At 40.3% G+C, this 25,381-nt stretch overlaps 1 long non-coding RNA gene across 1 annotated transcript; it reads right to left on the minus strand.

The window, feature by feature from the left end:
* Positions 1 to 1,389: 1,389 nt before the first annotated feature.
* Positions 1,390 to 25,381, minus strand: LOC309338122. The gene is made up of 4 exons (XR_014154733.1): positions 25,321 to 25,381; positions 18,391 to 18,523; positions 4,838 to 4,911; positions 1,390 to 2,885 (listed from the first exon to the last, which is right to left on the minus strand). It is a non-coding gene; the product is annotated as an uncharacterized lncRNA (long non-coding RNA).

Genomic DNA, 25,381 nt, shown 5'->3' on the forward strand with positions numbered 1-25,381 from the left:
TTGCATATAAACGCAGACTTGCCATGGACAAATTCAATGATATTTGGAATCTGTTCTTTCAAATACTGTAATAGGACGAGATCTGGTGAGGTACAATAACAACTTTGTAAAGTATATATTTTTGGGGTCCCCCCCTTTACTTTCCCTTCTACATGGGTGCTGTTTCTGCTTTTCTTTTTCTCTCTTTTATTTACGTCTCACCATGATTAGTGCACATATGATTATGTACTTTTAAACTTTCAGTAAAGTATGTGTGTATCTCTTTCTCTTCTATTTGGCGATCACTCGTAACTGAGTAAGATTGTCTTCCATAAACACGGTTTTAACAATGAGCCCGTAAGTGACTGTGGAGGCCAATTCTGGATCCACAGTATGTGCATACAGACAGACAGACAGACATGAGTGCCTGGCGTGCTCTGCTTCATGGGGTCACAAAGAGTCGGACACGACTAAATGACTAAACAACAAATGTATGTATGTATGAATAAGAAAGAAAAAAGGTGGGGGGAGAGGTTATAAAAAATAGTAACCAAGAGAAACAAAAATTTGCCAGTTACTGTGAATCACAAGTTGGCAGAGTAATGTTGCCCTTAGGTTCTGCTTTCAGGCTTCCAATAGGCATCTGGTTGGCCATAATGAGAACAGGATGCTAAACTAGATGGGCCATTGCCCTAATGAACAAGCTCTTTTTATGTTAAAGGTAAAGGGACCCCTGACCATTAGGTCCAGTCGTGGCCGACTCTGGGGTTGCGGCGCTCATCTCTCTTTATTGGCCGAGGGAGCCGGCATACAGCTTCCGGGTCATGTGGCCAGCAGGACTAAGCTGCTTCTGGAGAACCAGAGCAGCGCACGGAAATGCCATTTACCTTCCTGCTGGAGTGGTACCTATTTATCTACTTGCACTTTGACATGCTTTTGAACTGCTAAGTTGGCAGGAGCTAAGACTGAGCAACGGGAGCTCACCCTGTCGCGGGGATTCGAACCACGACCTTCTGATCGGCAAGTCCTAGGCTCTGTGGTTTAACCCACAGCGCCACCCACGTCCCTTTCTTTTTATGTTATTGTTCCTTAAATGCTTCTAATGAAAGAACCCATTTGGGCTTGATGACAACTGACTCCTTTCTCAAAAAGTAAGAGGAAAGATTGCTGTTACTTTGATGGACTACCCAGAGCAACTCTGCAGGTAACAAGCAGCAAATCAAAGCCAAACATCAAGATCACCAGAATTAGCCCAGTTTCATTACACTTGAAAAATGCAATATGATATCTGAAAGCACCCCGGAGCAAGCCGTCCTGTGGAAGAAAATAAATAAAAACAAGACAACTGCATTGAACAAGATCACTCCATCACTTTCCTGAAATATCATAAAAAGGACAGAGGGGAAGCCAAACATTTATAGGGAGGAAGGTTCCCCCTGCCCTTTAATAGTCACTATAAATATGGTTGTTGACAATAAATAAATGTGAAGAACACAGAACATGAACACATGCTGAAGAAAAACCTGTTCACACTTAATACATTGTAGGAGCTGTTCAAGAGCTATTTATCCATATATTTTTTATTAAAAAAACCTCATCTTTCATACTGTGAGGGAGAATGAGAACACTGACGGTCAACAACTGAAGAGTGTAGCTGCTTGCTCAGAATGGCATGCGTGAAGAGCCTGAAGAACACTTATAATTTCCACATCCAGTGCTACACTTGCAATGCTAACGCAAGCCTCAAGGTAGGGACTTGCTGGGGAGAACTGATTGACAGGAGGAGGAACGTTTGACCTTCCCCACTCCCACACAGACAGGCAGATGAAAGTGCTGCTAGCAAGATCTCTGGCAGAAGCCAATGGGATGCCCCAAAATAGGGGAATAGTGAACAGGAGGAACTGGGCTCGGCTGGGATCTACTGGATTCTGAGCTGGTCTCACGGCTGTCATTTGCCAGCATGTGGTCTAGTCTGGGCTTGATCGCTGTGCCAATAAGGGGAGCCAAAATAATTATGGAAAGGAATTTTCCAGAAAAAGCAGCTTTTCTCCATTCTTCCAGGTCAGTGAGCATTTAAGTGGTGGCCTTCCTCCCCTGGGAGATCCACATGGCTCCTTCACTGCTTGTGTTTAGAAATGTACCTTTCTTTTACGCCTTCCTGTTTTATATTCTTTGTATTTTATTGTGTTTTACTACACACCACTCTTATCTCCCCAGGCAGGATAGCAAAGCTAGGATATAAATAATTTTAAATAAGTGAATTGTGAGGGCACAATTGCACCCTCATATTCTTGTTAAATTAATCTAACAGAGATATTAAAAAGAGCAGCCTAAAATATCTAATTTAGTTTTGAAGCAATTCCACTGACTACAATGTGCTACTCTAGAGGAAGTGGTGTCATGGCTGCAGAAGCTTCACTGCTTTTTTTCTTTTCTTTTTTTAGTATCACAGCAAAAAAAGTACTGCAACAAATCTAGTTAAATAACTGGAAAAATTTCCAGAGCCTGTGCAACAGTCTGTAATGGCAATAAAAGTTTCACATTATCTACCTTGTCCACATTTCCTCAAAGATCAATATGGCTAAGTACATCTTCTGCATACTTCTATAAAGAGACAAATATGAAACTTACTTGCATCAAACACAGTGTGACACCAGCTTTAGATGGACCCTTCCCCCACAGTCTAAAAAGCTGGGGAGAAATATCAATACTATGTTTGAATTACATTAGTTGGAACAAGGATGAATGTGATGGTGCAAAGTCAAAAGGATTTACTCAGCAACTTTCCATAAATGATAAATGGTCTTTGCAAAAGGATGGCTTCTTGCAGAGTATTTTACTAACATGTAAAATCTTTCACTTTGATATTATGGATTTGTCACAATGTTGAAATTTCCCAGCAGGCCCTATGGAGAGAAAATATTAACACTGAGAATGAGATTTTCGAACAAAATTTCATGACATGCACTTAAGTTGCAGATTTTGACTTATTTAAGTTTATTAACCAAAGGAGGATAACTTTGGGTGTATTATGTGGCACAAGGCAGAAAGGGCAATCTTCTTGAGCTCTGGGTGAGGTCCATAGATTTGTCTATGTGTCTTTATCTCACAGATACTTCCCCCTATCTGTGGCTTTACTGTCCTTAAAAACTATGGGCTGTATCCAGTGTTCTCTTGTCTACTAGTTCAAGGACTCTTGCACTAGCAGATGGGTGAGTCTTAATGTTGTGCAACAGGAGATCCAATGCAGCAGTTGCACTAATGGAAATGCAATGTGAAACAGACTACGCAATCTGTTGTGCAATGAAATTATAATCAAACTGCTTGTAACACAACAATGTTCCACTCGTGCAAATCATTTTACCCGCAGAACAAGTATTCTGCTAAGTGACTTTAACTTACCTACATTAGATACAACCTTGTATATGTATATATGATGGATCTTCAGTAACTGGGCTGACCTGCCATTAGACAGAGTGATGCAGCCACCTCAGGCAACTGATTTTGGTTGTCATGGGCTTTTAATTGAATTTTTAAAAATATTTTTACCACCAAAGCTCTAAAAAACTTTAAAGTTCTTCAAGGGGTTACAGTGAAAGCTCTATGAACCATTAGTTTTCATGGTCTTGCTCCAAAATATCAACACTCGTGTTGTTTAAGACACAATAAAATGCCCTGACCTTTTTGGTTATGACACAAAAGAAAGCCCATTGTGTTTTATCGTATATTTTAAATTTATAACTGCCAAGGGCAGGTGTAAAATACAAGTATTTTATATATTATGAGCTATACAAATTGCTGGAAAATTACAGGTGCAGATATCCCTGTTCTCTGAGCAATTTTGAAAACAAAGGCGGACTTATAATATTTATGGATAACCTATAGTTTGTTATTATGGGATTGCTCCTTAGAATATTGGGAAGTGGTAAATTAGCAGAAAGGAAATAACCTGCTAGCACAACAAATGCATAAATGTGTTTTATTCCAAAGCAGGGGTCGGGAGCCCTTTTCAGCACAAGGACCACCTCCCCTTCTGGGCAACCTTCCAGGAGCTACATGCCAGTGGTGGGAGGGGCCAGAGGTGAAAGTGGGTGGAACAACTATTGTACATTTTACCTTTGTATAGTCAGCTAGTTAATCCTGTCTTCCACCCAGAAAAGCAAGAGGCCTTGTCAGTGTTCAAAGAAGCATTCAGTCAGGCAAAGGCAGTCAGTGAAGGTGTGAAGCAGGGTCAGTAGTAGGTGAGGTGGCAAAGGTGATGCAACCTGGGATAGAGTCCCGAGGGCCAAACAGACAGGCTTGGAGGGCCGCATTTGCCCTCCCCACTTGCCTGAGGTTTCCCGTTCCTGTTATACGAGGTAAGAATTTGAAGGGTTTGTAAAAATGATTTTATGTTTCTTCAGCAAAAGAGATAACTAGACTTTAAAAAACAAATGTTAGCATTTAGAAACGGTAAGCGAGGCAGTAAAGGATTTATCTTCCATGTAATAGGGAGGTCTACTTCGGAATTAATTTTAGATGGAACATACTAATTATTCGCTCGTGCTGTCAGCTGCTGAGTTTAGACTTGTATAGAAACTGATAAAAGATTATTTAGGCTGGTGCAAACAATCCCAGTGTAAGCTCTTTATATTGTGTATTTTTATACTTTAATATGTATTTTTCATTTCTAATCATAGGTATCTAAAACCTTGGGCCTGTCTTCCATGGGGAAAGTATTGTTGAGCTCACTTTTAACAGGATAAGGCAAACCAAATGTTCTGAAATGCAGCTTTGTGTAGATGCCTTCTTTAAAATAAAAAACACACAGAAAACTGAAAAGCATTTTTTCAAAGTAATTTGCAGAAAGGATGCAAACCTCCACAGAGAAACCTTCATTTGGGTCATTTGGATTTTCTCTCTGCTACCATGCAAGAAGCTAGTCAGAACTGTCTGTATGCAACAGAAAGATAAAAATTTCAATTAGGTTGAGTGCTGTCATAAGCAGACTACATGAGAAGGCTAGAGATAATATGCATTACATATTGATGCCTATCAGCACTGAGAACATAGCCATGTTTTATTCCATGCCCCTTTTGTAGGTTTGGCAGCAGTGGCACCCAATAAAGGCCTAATCATATTAATTTATGCCCCTATCAATTATGCATTCAGATTCCCCTGATAGCTTGTCAGTTTTTATTCAGTATTTTCTGAAAAATACGCCTATTACAGTTACTGAGCAAATAGTAGGACTGTCAGAAAGTAAGATTTAAAGAATATTACTTAAAAGGGGTGGGTTTTTAATTTTATAAATCTTGTATTATATGGCATGCGTTTGTTAGCTTTAAAACAGGTGACAGTACAGGGACAGATGTCACATTAAGGACTTTTGGGAAATGAGAATAAAAGTCTTTTCTGTTCTTTTGTAGTGAGGGACCTCGTTACGTATTCAACTTTTAATAAAAAAAACACCAAAATGTTCTAGGATTTACAAATGCAGTAAAGCTGTATCAGATTAGTTAGTTTATTATCAATTTGCATGTTTCATATGACGGGCATTAACTGAGATTTTAAGAGATCTCTAAAGTTTGAAGAGTAATTTCACAACTGTATACTGACCCTGTGTAGCTGTGAAAAAAATGTTTGGGGTGAGGTGCCCAAAAGAGCTAGGCTGTTCCCTACAAAAAGTCATGTCACCACAAGCGAGTTAGGCCATGATCCAGAAGGAAACAGCTGCCACCACATACTATAAGCTATGTCTTTCCTCAAAGAGCTCTCACACCCAATCCCAAACTGCTTTTAAAATCAGAATTAGCATGATCTTTAAAGTGGTCTTTGTTGGCATCCATCTGTCTCGAGAGACCATAGAGTGCGCCTCTGGGGCTGAGGTCAAACCACAACACCAAAGTGCAACACCCCAAAGCGCAAGCCTGGGCAATGTGTATGGAGGTCCTGGGCTATGCTTGGCCTTGCAGAAGTGATGAATGACCCTGATGTACCTTCGGTTGAAGTAAGTATGTGTTTTTCCAGTTTTTGATATATCTCAATATGAGGGCCAGCACTAGCATTAGGCAAATGGAGCAGCCAACTGAGGAGGCAGATCCTAGGGAGCAAGCAGTGATAGTGAGGTGTTGGGGAACAAGAGATGTGCTTGGTCTGTACACTCTAAGTTAGCCTGCTGCCCTCAGGTATGGTGGCAGATGTCCCTTTGCCACTGTAGAGGTAATATTCAACTCTCAGCAGGATCAGCTTCTGATGTATTTTATGCTAGAAACTTCAATGAAGAACAATCAATAAATGAAATGAATAAATAATTCATTGACTTGGTTCCTTTGCAGCAGTTTTGTATATCATCAAGAACCTCACACAGATTAAGGACAGGTATGTAACACTAATACATTATCCTAACACCATCACCATTTAATATACTTCTGTGAATGATCCAGTGTCATTAAAAAATATTGAGATAATCAGATGTTTGAGTAAGAAAACATGGTTTGAGTAAGAAAAACACGTTTGATGAATGTATTGGGAAGAAACAAGCTACACAATTATCTGTGATATCTATGTCTAAACCTAACCGAGTTTAAGATAACAGGGCTTATTTACTACATATACGTAATTCTTATTAAATCAACATTGCATAACTTGACCAGTTCGAGTATTCTAAACTCTTTTACTTTGGACTGCTTGAAATGACCTGTGGAAGCATTCTCACTAACCACTCACTAGCCCTTTCATTTGTGGCTCCCCATCTGTGGAATTCTCTTCCCGGTAAGGTCCACCTGGCCCCTTCACTGACATGCTTTCAAGTCAAGGTATAGACTTACATTCCCCTCTCATGGTTTTCATGGATGGAGCTGATTTTGTTCTGCTGTTAGTGTGATGCCGAAGCTTCCTTTGGCTGTTGTTGCTTTTGTGTGTGTGTGTGTGTGTGTGTGTGTGTGTGTGAGAGAGAGAGAGAGAGAGAGAGAGAGAGAGAGAGAGAGAATTGTAGGTGTTGTATGAGAATGTTAATGTTTTATATAAATTGTTAGTGGTATACTGCATTTAAGTTTATGATTTTAAATATAAGTTGCTCTGAGATCTTGGTAAAAAGTGACTAATATATCTAATTAATAATGATAATAGTATCCTAGCCTAGATCTTTCCCTGACATGCTAGTTTTCCACATGCAGAAAATTTGTTTCAGCAGTGGAACACTAAAACATAGAATCCATTTGCAAGTTGAAGTGGGGAACATCACCATATGCCATTTTGGCCTGCTGTGCATCTACAGTAGAATCTTTCCACCCAAATGGAGGAATAGAACTAGCATGATTAAACCTCTTCTTTCTTTTCTTTTTACTAATTTGCTTCATGGGGCGGGGGGGACATAATGTGTACTTATGGCCTTCTTATCTTGTAAATATAACATATCAACAGAGCCATGGCTAACAGCAGCTTTCAATTCAGTATCAAAAGTTCCAGCTGTGTGTCACTCTAATCTTTTTCTGAACTCTATGACTTTGGTTTTGAGCATATTTTGACTTCCTGCAACATCCTTTTTTGATTGTCAGATGATGAGAAGCTATCACCATGTCAGTTTTTGCCATGCAAAATACTCTCATTCTTCCTCTGCAGGAGGAAGGCTTGCAACTGTGCTCCCCAATATTACTTTCAGAAATTGCCGGATGAAAAATCCATGCAGCTCCTTTATAAACTACACTTTTTGTTACCTACTTCCCTCTCCCCGCCAAGACAGGCCTCTATCTTTCTTTTTATTTATTCGTTTTAGATTTTGATGGAAGAGCAAGGGGTGTGTGCAAACATGCATATTGGGGTAGCAGATGTATAGTCCAATGAAAGTGATGGAGCAGTAAAACGGCATGTCTTGGCCAGAACAAATAAAAACTTTGACAACTTCTGGCAAGGAGAAAGGCACCAGTTAATGGTGCCTCCAGGTAGCTTTAGCTTATATGACTGGCAATTGTAACACAGTTTTTCTCAGTGCACTTGGCAGCATTACAAGGATCACAGTCTAACAAGGATGAACAGTTTATCCAATGTGTGGGTTTCTCTCTTACATTTGGCATGGATATCTTTCTGCTTCACCTTTTGTTTTCTGTCAGAAGGATATTTATTGTGGCAATGTGCAGTGCAATCCAGCTCTCCATTTATGTTTGAGTTCCCTTCTTATTGTATTTCATGGTATTAATGGAGTACACATTTCTCTTCTACACATCTGCCTTTTTAAAAGATCCCCATTCAAGAGTACAGTGCCCTTGGGCTACTTGGTAATGTTTAATAACTTTCTACACTGGTAGTTCTTTCTTTGTCATTACACCGAGCCTTTTCTTACCTTGGTATATAAAGATCTTAAGTGTTCCCCTTGACTAGTGGCCCACACATTATATAGCAGTACCAGCAAGATAATATAGAGGGGGGGAAACCCTCTACCTTTTTACTATTATAATGGAAGGCTTCCTAAGAGCCACCTGAGAAGACAGTGTTGGAAAAGTTTGGCTAGACCTCTTCCAATTTCAGCTGGATCAAAATTTGTATATAAAGGAAGAATGTTATGATTCTGTCATTTTCTGAAAAGTCATTATATCTGTCAAAAGTTCATTTCCAGTATTCAGTGTAATTTTTATGCTGGTAGCAACTAGAAATGCTGTAAATAACAAGGCAGGACACTAACAGAAATAATTGAACATATGCTTTCATGATCAACACTAAAAATTATTTATTTTGCGCACAGCTCAGAAAACTCCCGACCCTCAGGAGTTTTTTGGATGTGGGGTAGGTGAAAAAGAGCTCTATAGGAAGCAGGGGAAGCCTGAATGTGTGCATGGGACAGCATACATGGCTATTTGTATTCCATCTGTTACTTTTTCATGCTGCACCTCATTCTCCTTTCCAATAGATGGTATAAGGAAAAGGGGCTTATTAATGGGGAGCTGCTCGATATGTGTGTTTGTGTGTATACACGTATGTATTTGAAAGAGAGAGAAATGAATATTGGAATGAGGAAGAAAATGTATTTATCTTTAAATATTGTGCACAAATCTTTAAATATTGTTCCTCCAGTATTATAGGATGATTTTTAATAGGGTGCTGTAACCTCTCTCTGAAGGTGGTTGTAATCTAAATTATTGCACAAGTTTACTCTTAGGCTTTACTTCTGCTATGAAGGCCAAATATTGCAGGGGGGAGGTGTACAAAAAGCTTGAAACTGTTTACTATATTGAGTTGCTGAGCAGAAAAGAAATAAATGAATCATTCAAATACCTAAGGAAAAGCACATTCTTTGATCTACTTTACCCTATCTTTACATGTTGACCTTGTTTGTATTTTCTGAATTGGTGTACAGAGTTGTCGAGTTGGTCAATAATCTAATCCGACCATCAATAAAACACACCTTCTTGTTTATTAATATGTGATTAAAAATGTATATGATAAAAAGATATTGACTGCAAGCCGAGTTTGCGTGACAAGAACAATTATGCCTCCCAAACTTAATCACTACATGAGCTCTTTAACCCAGTGAAAGTCAATAGTCTATTTATGAACAACTATTGTGAGGTTTTATATATATATATATATACACACACACACACATACAGTATTAGGATTTTGTTCTTATTTCGTTTACTCTTTTAACTTGTATAAATCTCCAAGATACAATAGTCAGCAGATAAACCTCTCATTAAATTCTTGCTTTATATTTGTTGTATAACAAAGCTGAAGGCATTAAGATGGAAGGTATTTGCACTTCTTATTGTTCTCTATTTGCAATTAAGCAAAGGTGCTCATTTGGCGATTCCCATTTTTCTTCATAGTACTCATTACACATTTGTTAATCAGAAATTCAAACCTTTGTAACTTCCCTTAATCCGTTTAAACAATATTGTTTAAGTTTGGCTGTGCCGCTTCAGGATGGATTCTGATTTGATTTAAAAACCTGTGTCAGTTGGTGCTGGGGAAAAAATGAAGAAGTAAAAATTCAGTACATTACTACCATGATACAAATTGCCTTTTACTGGAAGATGCATTAAATGAAATATTTTTGTATGCTTAGAATGTATATTGTGCACATTGTTTCACAAATCTGGATTATGATGGTACATTTATGTATTAAAACCAGTTGTATGGGGAAATGGGATTGAAATTGGAGAGCTCCAAAAATGGAATCAGGGGGTTAGCAGATCTTTTGAACTGAGTGAAAGGAGTCCTTAGAAAGATGAAGCTACTGCTATTGGCAGATATTACAGTCAGTGCCAGCAGTGATCTGTGAGAGCTTCATCCCTGATGATTTTGCATCTAACTCCCAATAAGAATCTGCTGGGGCTGAATTCTACTGTGATTACCAAACCTAGGTCATTCAATTGTCAATTTTTCTAGTTGGAAGAGAAACGGGGGCTATTCAGTGAAGCTCAAGTTTGGAATACAGTAATATTCAAACGATTCCATACCTCACACTGGTATATAACAATAATAATGTCACTGATGAAAATATACTCCCAGGAATTAATCTCTCACCTAATGCAAAACTTATCAATCAGTCAATTTTTTTAAAAAAAATCGTGCAAAGAGGTAACATTTATTCAACAGCTAAATGAGCTAAACTTCCAAGGAAATGATCATACCCATATATCTGATATGTGATTTGCAAACTAGCATTTGTCTGCTTCTCTTCAGGCTGACTTTGAATAAGGGCACTGCTAACAGAACATTTTGTTCCAGTCCCTCACCTGATTCACTGACATGTTTTGAAATATTAGAGCATTTCATAATGTTTGATACATTTTATGAATCTGATTAGAGACCGGCACAGTAGTTCTTTGTTTTTTCTTATTAATGAAACAAGTTCTTAATTTATACGATGTTTTACCTTTCTCTGAGGTTTCTTCCTCATTTTTAAAGGAAAGCCTAATATTTGGCTGAAAAACACTACACTAACAATGACTGAGAACTGTAAGCAATAGCAAAACTTATATGAGGTCCTGAAGAAGTTTAAAAATGTACAATAAAGAAGGATCGAACATTTTTTATGTATGCAACAACGGCAGCAAGGATTCTCATTGCAAAAAACTGGAAAACTCAAGATCTACCCACACTGGAAGAGTGGCAGATGCAGCTGATGGACTATATGCAACTGGCCGAGATGACCGGCAGAATCCGTGATCTGGGAGAAGAGAAGATGGAGGAAGACTGGGAGAAATTCAAGATGTATCTACACAAACATTGTAATTTGGTTGAATGTTAAGAAGGATGCTAGATTATAAAAAACTGGCCACCACTAAACTAGATTTAAATTTGATGATAAGTGAGACTAAAGAAAATATAAAAAATTTTGGAAGACGTGCTAGATTATATTTGAATGAGTGGACATGAGATTGTAAACAAGTTGATAATTTGTTTGGAAAATTTTTTTCTAACGATGTAAATGGGAGCGGGAGACGTGAGGGAGTCCAAAGAAGTGATGAAATTGTTGTAATAGAAGTAAGATCATTTATTATGTGTGCATTTATATTTAAAAACCTTAATAAATATTTATTTTTTAAAAAAATGTACAATAAATACAGTTTGTTGCTTACTCTGTAGAAATCAATGGTATCAGAGAACTTTTTGGAATCTGGGAACAAAGCAGGTATTTTACTTAAGATATCTACATTACCTTATCAAATTGCTTGCCTGTTTTATAGGTTTAGGATGTGTCCTGATAGGATCAATGTATGCAAGTTTTGTGATCAATGTATGCAAGTTTATCACTGCTTCCACATGACAATGTTGGCATCAGAATAGAAGCCAATCTTCCCCCCACCCATTACTCTGGACTTACCCTTTCCACAGAAAATCTGGCATTAAAAAAAAAATAATGTTGCCAACAATCCATTTGTGATATCTAAAATATCCATTTGCAATATTAAGTACCCATCTGGAAACACTGTTATACAAATCCATTATTTTCACTGTATTCATATTTTTCCAATAGAAGAGAAAGAGCACACACATATTGCTAGAAATCAATATTAGAATCTATATTATTTAACGTGTCAATCTCTTTGCCCTTCTCAATTTGCTGCCTACTGCTGTTCATAATTTCTGCTTTCAAATTAAGATTTTGCAAATTTCCATTTACTTAAACAACCCTCTGCTGTTTCTGAACTTGAGCCAATATTATCCATCCCTTAATATTTATCTTCCCAGTTACCTATAGGGATGGGTGAATTTTTGTTTTTCCCAGTTTCTCATTTCTCCAATCCAGTTTGTCCCATTTCTTCATCAGTTTGCAGGATTCTTTTTTAAGTCTTCATGAAAATTCACAGCATTTTAGCACACATTTCCCTTAATACCATATTTATAGGCAATTTTGCCTCATATACACAGTTTTGCAAGCAAATTTCCCTAATATAATGCAGTGTGTATCCTGTGATCACTAATACATTCATTTTTATGCACATTTTTCCCTAATATATACATTTTCATAGAAATATTTTGGTTTGGAGACCAACATAACAAAATTCAGAGAAATGCAAATTTCAAAGGAGGGCTGCATTTTGGTTCATATATTGTTTTGGGATATGTGAATTAGGTTAGGTTCACATGTTTTTATTTCTATTAAATTTATACCCCACTCTTCGTCCAATAGGAGCTCAGGGGGTGGGACAACAAGAGATGAAACAATAAAAGCATATTTAAAACATATTAAAAGCAATTCCAGCACAGTTGCAGACTGGGAAAGCTATCTCTTAAAAGGCTTGTTGGAAGAGGAAGGTTTTCAGTAGGCAGCACCGTGGTGGGAAACTGTTGCTATCAAAGGGTTAAAAGGTAGCAGAAACGCTCTAATCACTGAGCAGCTGGAGGTCATTAGGCTTCCAGGAACATGAGTTTGTATAAATAGTCAGTCTCCCATGTGTTTGTTCCCCTTTTTCCCCTTCTCCCCTTTTGGGCGTGTTTGCTGATATGTGTGGTTCGTCGCCGGGGTTTTTTTTGTTTTTGTAAATAAACCTTATCTTTGAGTTCCAAACCGCTTGCTCCAAGACTCCTCTTTGAAAAGATACTGCCTCTCCTGCCCTTCTTAAACTGCTGCGCGAAATGCTCTGCTGTAGTGGGACTTGTGACGATGGAAGCGCACTGGGCATTTACATTAAACTAATTAAAGTTTAATGGGACAGGTTATGGTTGTTTGTACGTCAAGAAGGAGATAAGGAGTGCAGTTCAGAGTGATTTATGAAAGGACTGGAGCGAAGACAGAAGCGGTTGCCGACAACGAAAGCCTTCAAAGCAGCTTGAGTCCTGCAACGTGCCTAGAAAAGTTTTAAACAGGCACTGAGCAGTTTGTACTCGTTGGAAGACGTCTTATTCCACAAGGAGCCACCTCAGCAGCTGGGAGACGGTCTACAGGTGTGTGAGTATCGTTCCTAAGCCCCAGGGAGGATGGCAGAGTCCCAGGAAAGTTTTTCTGTCCCGTTTACGCGACTCAATGGGAAAAATTGGCAAGATTGGAAGGCTAGAGTAAGGGTTTGGTTGCAAGCAAAAGAACTGTGGAGTTGCACTGAAGCACCGCCTTTACAGGCAGCTGCAGACGCGTCTGCAGAAGACAAAGCAGCAGCAGCAGCTTCACAGAAACGCGACAGGAAAGCCCAAGGTCTACTAGTTTTGGCAGTGGGACCAGAGCAAATGCCTTATGTTTCTGAGTTAAAGAACACGCATGAGGTCTGGACGGTTCTGCAGCGGTTAAATTCCAGAAACACTGCGGGGGCCAAGATCCATGCTACAAGATGTTTGTTTGATTTACGTCTCCAACCGGGAGCGTGTGTGAAAGAACATATTGCCAAAATGGTGTCTGCCTTTAATCAACTAAGACAGCTGGGCATTCCTTTCTCTATGGAGCAGCAGTCATACATATTGTTGTCTTCTCTTGATAAAAGCTATGAGACTCTAGCTCTAACTTTGGAAGCTATGCCTTCAACTGAATTAACCCTTGAATACATTTCATCTCGGCTTGCAGATGAACAGGATAAAAGGCAAAGAGAAAGAGGTTTGTCTTTAAAGGGGAGTTATGCTGTGCCTAAGAGTGTTGATGCTGAGTTTGAGAACACAGTAAATGCTTTTACAGCTAGACACTGTTTTCGCTGTGGTTCCCCTTCCCATCTAATCAGGAATTGCGCACGTGAACCTGGTAAAGACAGCACCAAGGCCGTTACCCCTAGTTACCAGACAAGGAGTTCCAGGGGACGTCGAAGAAGAGGAGGAGGTCGTGGCTACTCCCACAGCACACAGCACATGGCTTCAGCAATGGCGTTGATGCAAGGGCGTGGCCAAGGCAGCAATCTACGCTGGTTGATCGACAGTGGTGCATCTCACCACCTGGTGGCGCCATCTAGTGTCCGTTTGCAGAATTGCAAACATTTGCAAATCCCTAAAGTTGTGACAATGGCAGATTCAACTAAACGTTCCTTAGAGACCGTAGGCACAGTGTTCCTGAATTGTTTGCAAACAGAAATTGATGCCTACGTACTAAAGGGATTGAAGGGGTGTATTTTGTCTGTGTCAGAACTTGATAGAGTTGGGTTTAAAACTGTGTTTGAAAATGGGGTTTGCACTATTTCAAAGAATAATGTATCTCTTTTGCAGGTGGAATGCAGAGATGGGTTATATTATTTTGAGACAAGTCCAGATGAAGTTGAACAGGTTCATGCTGGTTGTGTGAACACGCCTACCCATAATTCTTGTGTCCATTTATGGCACCGCCGTCTGGGACATATTAATTTTCAGTATGTTAAAAGGCAACCTGAATTATCAGAAGGGTGCAAAATGAACAAATGTGCTAAGTATTTGGATTGTACTGCATGCAAAAGGGCGAAGGTTCATAGATGCAGCTATCCCAGTTCAGATAGGAAATCTGACAAAGTATTCCAACTTGTGCATATGGACCTATGTGGCCCAATGCCTGTTGCTAGCATGGGAGGTTCGAGGTATGCACTGTGTCTCTCGGATGACAAAACAAAAGTCACATGGTTTTTTCCTCTCAAAACCAAAGCAGATACTGCAGAAACAGTTAAAAATTGGGTTCATGCAGTAGAACTTGAATTTGGTACTAGAGTACTTGCTTTTCAGACAGACAGAGGGTCAGAATTTACCGGGTCTGTGTTGCAGAATTTCTTTAAGAAAAAGGGAATTAAGCATCGTCTGTCTACACCTTATTCCCCCCAAGAAGGAGGCGTGGCCGAACGTAAAAACAGGGTTCTGCAAGAGTTGGCAAACTCTATGTTGTTTGATGCTAAACTCCCTCAAAGTTACTGGGCGGAAGCCTGGCAGGCAGCTACTCATATTCTGAACCGAGTATATAATTCTGTAATTGGCACTACCCCTTATTTTGCTTTATATGGGAAGAAGCCCAAAATTAATTACTTTCGGGTGTTTGGATGTCAAGCCTATGTACTTATCCCAAAAGCGTTAAGGAAAAAGGGAGGTCCAAGGGCTAGGAAACTCATCTTTTGTGGGTATGAACCACACGCCAAATCTTGGAGATTCGTGAACCCAAATGGGGATACTACAAGAGTGGTCCTCAGTAGGAGTGCTGAATTTTGTGAGCAGTCCGGATGGACTCACTTACATGCTAACCCTGACATTTTGAGAGATGATTTAGGCATTCATGCTGAGAATGAAAGTCCAGAGAGTAATGAGCCAGAAGGGGATGGTGCACATGGTTCAGATGCAGATTCTGACCAGGCACAAGGTTCTTCTCCTAAGGTAGAAAAACCAAAATCTAGGAGTGTTCCAACATCGCCACCCAGTAGGCCTAGCAGACAGCAAAAGCGAAGCAGGTCACCTGCAACACCAAGCCCAAGGGAGGTATCTAAACGGAGGTCTTTATCCCTAGAGGCACATCCAGATATAAAGTCTGAGACAGATTCTGACAGCCAACGGTCAGAGGGGGCACAAGAGGAACAATTGCGCAGGTCAAACCGTGCCACAAAGGGCAAGCCGCCAGAGCGGTTTAAGGTGACAAGTGTATACGTAAATATGGCACAGTGTGAGCCAGATAGCTATATGGAAGTACAACAGCTTCCAAGCTCAGAAGCCGCAAAGTGGCAGGAAGCAATGGAAAAAGAGATGGCTTCAATGAAGTCTCTCGGTGTGTTTACAAGTACGGAGCTTCCAAAAGGGCAACAAGCTGTAGGTTGTCGATGGGTATATCGTTTAAAGCCCACAACTACTGAAGAGTTGCAGTATAAAGCCCGACTAGTTGCAAAAGGGTTTTCACAGCGCAAAGGTGTTCACTATTCTCAAATCTATGCCCCTACTTCAAGATCGGAGTCACTAAGAATGCTTTTAGCCTCTTCAGCTAAGAAGGGAAATAAGCTGTTTCATTTTGATGTCAATGTGGCTTATTTAAATGCAGACTTACAGGAGGAAGTCTATATGACACCACCACCGGGTTTTGAAGGAGACAAGCCAAACCAGGTCTGGCGCCTACACAAATCCATTTATGGGTTGAAACAGTCCGCCCGTAATTGGAATTCCTGCTTAAACGATGCTCTAGAGAGCATGGGGTTCAGAAAGAGCGCAGCAGATGCGTGTCTTTATCTAAAAGGCTCGGGATGTGAACAAGAAGCAGTCTTGATATTTGTTGACGATTTATTATACAGTGGAAAGGATGATAAACTTGCACAACAATTTGCCACAAAGCTTGGAGAAAGGTTTCAGATAAAATCACTAGGCAATGTATCTGTTTATCTAGGAGTTAAAATTCAGCAAGATGAAAATGGGAACTATTGGCTCAGCCAAGAAGCTAAGATCCAGCAGTTGCTGGAAAGGTTTAAAATGGACAACTGTGCTGGTGTTAAAACCCCAATGGAGTTAAGTTACATAAAGGATGCTCAAGCCGAGCAACAGGCAGAGTTCTCTAATCCCGGGGTTTACCAGTCAGCGATAGGCAGTTTACTCCACATTGCACAGTGGACTCGGCCCGATATAACATATGCTGTCAACATGCTGTGTAGACAAGCTGAAAAACCATCAATGCATGCTTGGCAAGGAGTAAAAAGAGTTTTAAGGTATCTCCAAACTACCAAAAGGTTTCGCTTAAAACTATCAGCAGAGGGCAGCACACAACTTGAATGTTGGGCCGACAGTAGTTGGGCAGATGCTGGACCAGATAGAAAATCAGTGTCAGGAATGGCGATAAAATTTGGAAATGCACTAATTGGTTGGAGATCAAGAAAGCAGTCACTTATAGCTTTAAGTTCAACTGAATCTGAGTTTAATGCATTATCAGATGTATGTAGAGAACTAGAATTTTATAAGCAACTGGTACAAGAATTGTTTGGAGAATGTTCCCTACCTATCAGAGTGTGGGAAGACAATCAACCTTGTATTAAACTAGCTAAATCAGGTCAATTCAAGGCACACACAAAACACTTGGATATCCGTTATCAAAATGTATGCCAAAGTGTAAAACAAGGTTTAATTGAACTAAAGTATTGTCCAAGCCAAGAAAATCTCGCAGACGGTTTTACGAAAGCTTTGAGTCCACAATTTCATAAATGTTTCTGTTCAGGTTTAAATTTGAATTAAGGTTGGTACAGCTCAGTGTTACGAGCGAGAGGGGGTGTTGCTATCAAAGGGTTAAAAGGTAGCAGAAACGCTCTAATCACTGAGCAGCTGGAGGTCATTAGGCTTCCAGGAACATGAGTTTGTATAAATAGTCAGTCTCCCATGTGTTTGTTCCCCTTTTTCCCCTTCTCCCCTTTTGGGCGTGTTTGCTGATATGTGTGGTTCGTCGCCGGGGTTTTTTTTGTTTTTGTAAATAAACCTTATCTTTGAGTTCCAAACCGCTTGCTCCAAGACTCCTCTTTGAAAAGATACTGCCTCTCCTGCCCTTCTTAAACTGCTGCGCGAAATGCTCTGCTGTAGTGGGACTTGTGACGATGGAAGCGCACTGGGCATTTACATTAAACTAATTAAAGTTTAATGGGACAGAAACAGATGTTCAAGGGGAGGGAATTCCAAAGGTAGCTGTCACAACATTTAAGGCCTGATTCCTATATTGTGTGGAACAGACTGTCTGATAAAATGTTTACTGCAGGAGGCCCTCACCAGCAGAGCACAGTGATCAACTGGGTATACAAAGGGTGAGATGGTCTTTCAGGTATCCTGGTCCCAAGGTGTATAGAGCTTTATACACCAAAACTGGCACCTTGAACTGAGAGCCCAGTAGCTAATTAGAAGCCAGGGATTTAAATGTGAAGTGAACCAAATTTCTCTCCCTCTCTAGTTACATCTATATATATATATATATTTATCACTCCTCTGAGACAGATGCATTCAGTGAACACTGATCTCAATGCACTCAGCATAGTCCTAGGAATAGAAATGAAGGATCAAATTAAAGCAAAGATCCTGTAGGTTTTCTGACATGAAAAGGAAAATACGAGTCACCTGTTAGCTGTATGTAGGAGAGGCTCAACCTACTAGGCAATTGAAGCAGTCGCCTAGTGTCACAAAATTATAGGAACATGCATCAGGCAGGTGCAGTCTGCTTGTGAATCTGGATGCAGATGGTGGATTATGCCTACAAAAGAGAGTAGGATTTGAGTTTCCTTTCCCTCATCTCCTTTCTTGAAAGCTAGAATGGTGTGTTAGGGCAATAATGATATTGCAGCTTGAGCAATCCCAATAAGCCTCTTTACAAGGATTTTGACTCTTTCCTTACTTCTATTCTTCATTTGTCGAAGGTGAACTGTTCCCTTACTCAATTATTCACCACTAAGTGTACCTTAGACTTGCTAGGACTTCCTTACACTATTTTAAACTGATACTCTGAGGTCAGATCAGGCGAGAGCACTTTCAAAAGAAAGACTGCCACAGACAATCTAATAGGACAAGCTGTTTTAGTTTCTCAGTGGAATGTTTAGGATGATTCCTTGAGAGCTAATTTGATCACTGTGAAGAACTGCATTCTATTTACAGAGTCATGTCAGGTTCCCTGAGAGGTGGAGGGGGATTCTTGCAACTCCCTCACTTTCTTTTCCTCTCCTTTTTTCTTGTTTTTGGTTCTTTCTCTCGCTTTTCTTCACTGATGTGAAAAAAAAGCTGATTTGTAAGGTAGGATAAGGAAACAAGATAGCAAACCAGAATCTGCAAGATCTGAAAATCAGTCTCTTTGGAAATGAGAGAAGGAGAGAAGGCCAGAGTCAAAAACAAGTAGAGGAAAGGATGTGGCTCTTACCTTTATACAATAGACTACATTCCAGCAACACACAAGTCAGAGGTTTCTATGCACACATTCCACACGTATCTCTAGATCCATGAAAGCAAGAGGCATTATAGTTAAGAATAGGTTCCAACTAGGCAAAAGCATTCAAAGAGGGTGTGGAGCAGGGCTGGGGGGCATGGCCTGATGAGGGGAATGACCTGGGCAGAGTTATGAGGGCAGGAAAGAGAGGCCTGGAGAGCCAAATTAAGCCTCTGGTTCAAGACCCGAGGTTCCCAGACCTGTTTTAAAGCACAGCTTCCTTTTATGTCTGAGAAAGGCAAGTTTCAAAGTGGGTAGCCCTCAGTAGACACAAAGTGTAGGAGAGAGAACAATTACTGTAATTAGTTTTCAATACACACTTTAAAAAGAAAAAAGATTTATTCTGCCTCTTTTCTTGAGTGGGCACTAAACTGCAAAGTGTTGTCTGAGAGTTTTTTCCTTTATCCAGGTCTTATTTCAAAGCATTATACCTTTAGTTGAGGAAATTGGTGTGAGGATGGTAAAGTCTCATCATATTCCGCAACCAAAGACTGCCCATGAGTATTCCATAACATGTGCTGCTAAATTTAAAAAGAGAGGGGTACTGTGTCTCAAATTACTTTGGAGGAATTTTGGTTATTTGTTTTTAAAGGTATGTATCCCATCTTTAAAAGTAAAAATCAAGATGGGTTATAAAATAAAACACTCTCTCTCTCTCTCTCTCTCTCTCTCTCTCTCTCTCTCTCTGTGTGTGTGTGTGTGTGTGTGTGGTGTGTGTACACACAAACAGTTCCTAAAACAATTTAAAGGAATCAATGAAAATATAGCATACCTAGAAAATCAATAAAAACAATTTATAAGCACCAATCCTAAACGAAGTAATGTCATCTGCTCTAGCTTCTCCTTACTCCTAAGTTGTTGCGAATCTTTACTGAGGAGTGAAAGGCACTCTGTATATGGCCAGGAGGGCACATGTGTCTATATTATTACTTCTTCCACTATAGGACGCAGCAATGGCCAAATAAATTGCTGGTGTTCTGTGTAACAAGATTTTTCCCCTTTGTTATCACAAAGTTTAGGACCATATATAGTAAGGGAGGCAAACATACCCAATCAATGCTTCTTATTCTGTAATAACTACCACCCTTTGTTCCCTATTCAAGTATCCTCAAGTATGGTGCAAATAGAATGAGCTGTGAAGAACTAGGAAGCCTCGTCATAATTTAAAATGAATATTCAAAACAAGGCCCAGATGAGCATTTCAATCCCCAAGCATTCAGCATGCAGTAAGATGAGGCCGACAGGAACATTAATTTTCAGCTAGGGCAGCAGAATAGATTGCTCCAGCCATATCTACCCAGTATGCCAGGCCTTGTTAGGCATTGCCTGAGCTTCTGTAACATTAACTGAAGCCTTGGAGTCAAAGTGCTTGAGTTTTGGCTTTAGTGTATGGAAATGAACACCTTCCCAATCCTAATGTTGCCATTGTCTAAGCTGTTGTGATATGTTCTTAGCCAAAAGTCTAGGAGCTTTATGCTTCTAGTAGTAAGTGTCATTTGCATAATCTCCTGGTGGTTTGTATTGTTAAGAGAGAAAATGAACACAGCTCTGTTCAAGAGAGCGTCTCAGCATATGTGTCACTGATGGAAAGGAGTGCAGAGAAAGATTAGAATAGGAAGATACCTTCCCATGAACTTTCATGGATTGTACTGAAATTTAGTAAACAACTTAATAACAACAATAAAATCTCTAAGCAGTGTACATGAAACAGGAAAGTAGTTAGCAAAAATAAGTAGATAAAATTAGCAAGAATTTAAAAACAAGTTTATGTAACTGATAGCCTGGCTGAAATAAAAAAGTTTTTAGAATAGATAAAAGAGTATGAAGGTGCCTACTAAAGTAAATAGGCCGGGGGTTCCAAAGCGTAGGTGCTGTCGTACTGAAAAATAAACCCCTCAGGGATATAGAATGAACACTATATGGCACTTGGAATTATGAAAGTTCTGTGGATTGAATTGGTTATGTAGCCACTTGCAGAGCAAAGCAGTCCCTCAAGTACCATGGAACCTTGGTTCTCGAATGGCTTAGTTGATGACAAATTGGATCCTGAACGCTGAAAACCTGGAAGTAAGTGTTCCGGTTTTTGACCATTTTTCGGAAGGCCAACATCAGACGTCACTTCTGCTTGAGTGCAGGAAGCTCCTGCAACCAATCAGAAGCCGCACCTTGGTTTTCGAATGTTTCAGAAGTCAAACGGACTTCTGGAACAGATTACGTTCAAGATCCAAGGTACCACTGTAAATTGGTTCCAAGCTTCTAAGGGCTGTACAGCCATACCTCGGGTTACGGACGCACCGAACCTGGAAGTACCGGAATGGGTTGCTTCCAGGTTTCGGTGCTCGCTCATGCACAGAACCACTAAGTCGTGCTTTGCGCATGCACAGAAGCGCCGAATCGCATCACGCTACGGGTTGTGAACGCTGCAGGTTGTGAACGTGCCTCCCACATGGATCGTGTTCGCAACCCAAGGTGCCACTGTATATACTAACAGTAAAACCTTGAACTTGTTGCAAATTAGTAGCCAGTGCAAATTTTCAAGTAGAGGTTGATACTTGCAGGATCACAGCCCTGTCAGTGATCATGCTGCAGTATTCTGCACTAACTACAGAATGCAAAATGTACTGATTCAGACTCCAGCTCCTGCCTTCATTCCCCCACCCTTTCCATGAAGGTTGCTTCACTGTGGCACATGGTAGGACTGGACTGGCAAAAATCTGCTTCTGTTCTCCATCAAAATTTTCTTTGTTTATTTATCATAACTTAGAGTGAGAAAGGGTTTTTTTCTAGTTGCTATTGTTAAATAATTGGAAGTTGGAAACCCAGTGGCGTAGCGTGGGGGTGCAGGGGGGGCCGGCCGCACCAGGCGCAACATCTGGGGGTTAGGGTTAGGGGGCGCAAATCCACGGGTTAGGGGGCGCAAATTACTTGCCTTGCCCCGGGTGCTGACAACCCACGCTACGCCACTGTGGAAACCCTTGTTGATCTACTCAAGATCACCTATGGATCTACCAGTAGATCCATATCTACCTTCTTCCCAACTTTGCTCAATACTTATCCACACTTATCTTTTGCCTCACTCTTTCCAGACCTCTTTCCAGGTCTGTACTTTAAAGCTCCGTGTCTGAGTGGTATTTTATTTGCCCCAGAGCTTTCCCACAAAAAAACAATCTTTAATACTCAATCAGAGCAAATGGTTAGGGTTTTCTGCAGATTGCCATTTGCTCCAATTCAGCTTTAAAGAGTAGGTTTTTATGAGGAAAGCACGGGGGGGGGGGGATTTGAATGCTGATCTTCAAAGCATGGGCTGTGCTAGAAAGTGTCGAGGAAAGGTAAGTGTGGATAAGCCCTCTGTTTCATCCTTCATTATCACTGCTTTTCCTGCTTCACAGTGTTATTTGTACAATGTTTTGCAAACAGCTGTATTTTTGAAAGCTGTTTTTATTTCATTCAGGAATATGAGCTGCTGCTCAGTTCATACACGCAGAGTTCAACCAAGCAGAGGTGTTCTTTTTTTTAAAGGCCAGAATTCTTGACCCAGAGCAGATGGATAATCTTAAAATAAAGGTGAAGGCAAAACAGAAGACATAAAAGCAGGAATATAGGGAAACACAAGTTCATGACAACTTTGCTTATAAAAACGTTGTACAGTCCTATGCATGTCTACTTAGGAGGTAAATGGGTAAACGGCGTTTCCGTGAGCTCTGGCTTCCCTCATGGTGCTCCGTTGCGCCAGAAGCAGTTTAGTCATGCTGGCCACATGACCCGGAAAGCTGTCTGCAGACAAATGCTGGCTCCCTCGGCCTGAAAGCGGAGATGAGCGCCACACCCCATAACTGTCCAGGGGACCTTTATCTACTTAGGAGTAAATCCCATTGAGTCCACTGAGGCATACTCCCATTGCCTTTGAAAGTCTCCACATGGTTTGGACTCTCACATGTTGAAAGTCATAATAATAAGAAACAAGGATGAAAAGAGGGAGCCAGAGCTAACACTTGCAATTACAAAACATGACTAGTTAATTTTTAAGTCCACAAGCCCTCTCTCTCCTGGAGAGAGTCAGTTCTGGATACAGAGACACATGCTTCTGTTATATATGTTCCATCACCTGGGATTAATCAGCTTGCAGCCTTACTGAAACGTTAGACTCTTTACTAAGTGTGTACTCCTCTTTTATAAACTACCACTTCTTAAGGTGGATAGCTTTGGGACAGACTGGTTGTGGTCACACTGATTTACCACATCCACTTCTTGGAATGGGGACTTCTGGAATTTGTACACTCATAGAGATATTGTAGGAGGAGCAAGTGGCCCTGTATAGCAGTGATCAAGGGATCATGCCTCAGGGTGCCCATAAACAGAAAATAAAGGAAAGGAGCTTAATATGTTACAGGACAATAATGATTCCTTCTGTCCTGTTGCCTTTATCAGAAACTACTGATCTATTAAGAAAATGTTTAATTCTGCTATAAATAATGGAAGTTGTGTTATTATATTTTTTACAATCAATTTATAACTAGGTTCTTGATACTATTATCAAATTTGCAAGGCACTGTATAATGGGGAGGGGGCAGGAAATACAAAGACTTGCCATGATTTGCCCTAGTGAGTGGTAGTCAACTAAATCCTACTCTGAATATCCCCACTGGAATTAGTGAACCTAAATTAGTCATGTCTCTTCAGTTGCTTTACCTTGAATATGACTAGTGTTTCATATCACTCTATGACATCATAAACTTTTGCAGGATACATATGACATATTTATTGCATTTTCCAGTTATTTGAAATTGTGGTGTGGATTGTTTTGTGGGACAGAGACAGGTGGAGCAGAGTTAGGAATAAAGTTAATGAAGTTGAGCATAAAATAAGCTGCCTGCATTTAGGGCCATGGCTTGCATTAATGTCTGAATGTATTAACAATGAAATAAACATCCTTAGCCAAGACTGCTGCTGGAGGGCCTTACATAGGAAGAATGGCAGGGCCCTGATCTAACAGGAGATTTGCTGTGCAGCAGGACTCCAGGACTCTGCTGAAGACAGATGCTTCTCCTAGGTGACTAGTTTAATCAGAGCTTCTGACTTTATAGTTGTTTCAAAATCCTTTGCCAAAGATGAATTTCCTGGACTGGCACAACTGCAGGTGCTAAAGGCCTGGAGTGGACAGGCTGTCTAAAGAACTTCACACAACTGTCTCCAGGAAGAGCTAACTACTGACAATAATTGATGAGCTACAACAGTGCAGCAGAGGGTGGATCATGGAAACATCCACAATAACAACAAATGCCTTGGCTTTTAAAAGTGCAGCCGTTTTCAGCAACAAAAGGCTTTCCAAATCAAACTGCTGACTCCTATTTTCTTATCAAAACATTTCAGAATACATCTTAATAACCCAGAGTAAATCAAATGTGGGATCAGCTGGAGCTAGCCAGCCCTTGTGCCTTCCTGGATATCAGGTGTGTGCTCTGCTTCGGTGGCAGATTAATTTATGATCTTGTGTAACTCTGTGCCCCTAAAACTTGGGATGTTAGGAAAATCCTGGAGATTTCCTGAACAAAGCATTATGCAGTGCAAGGATGGAACCCTTCTACTTTGTTTCAGAGTGTGATTGTATTATAATAAAACTTATGTTTTAAATCAGAAAAATAAATAAACTGTTTGCAAGGGCTGCTTTTGCTTTGGGACTTTTTATACTGTCATGCAACTCACCAATGCAAACTGGGATGAGAGAGAGAAGATACTTTATTTCTGCATAAGAATAAGAAAGACGAAAAATAAATTTTAAAAAGAACAGAATGGTAGTTGAAATGTGCAGCCCATATTTACATAAGACTGTATAAAGAACCCTGCTGGATCAGACCTGCCCCACTGTATCCTCACAACAACCCTGTGAGGTGGGCTAGGCTGAGAACGAGTGACTGGCCCAAGGTCGCCCAGCAAGCTTCATGCCCAAGCAAGGATTTGAACCCTGGCCTCTCAGGTTCTCATATGAAACTCTAACTTTATACTGGGTGGTAGGGAGAATAAAGGGAGCACATCGCACATACACACTGTAACAGAAGCCCTTTATTACTTATTACCTCCAGCAGGAGTTACTCTTTAACTCCTGAGTTATACACTGGGGTGGCTAGTTGTGGTGTG

The sequence above is a fragment of the Podarcis erhardii genome, assembly GCF_964252035.2.
Source record: "Podarcis erhardii genome assembly, chromosome: 3".
Classification (NCBI taxonomy): domain Eukaryota; kingdom Metazoa; phylum Chordata; class Lepidosauria; order Squamata; family Lacertidae; genus Podarcis; species Podarcis erhardii.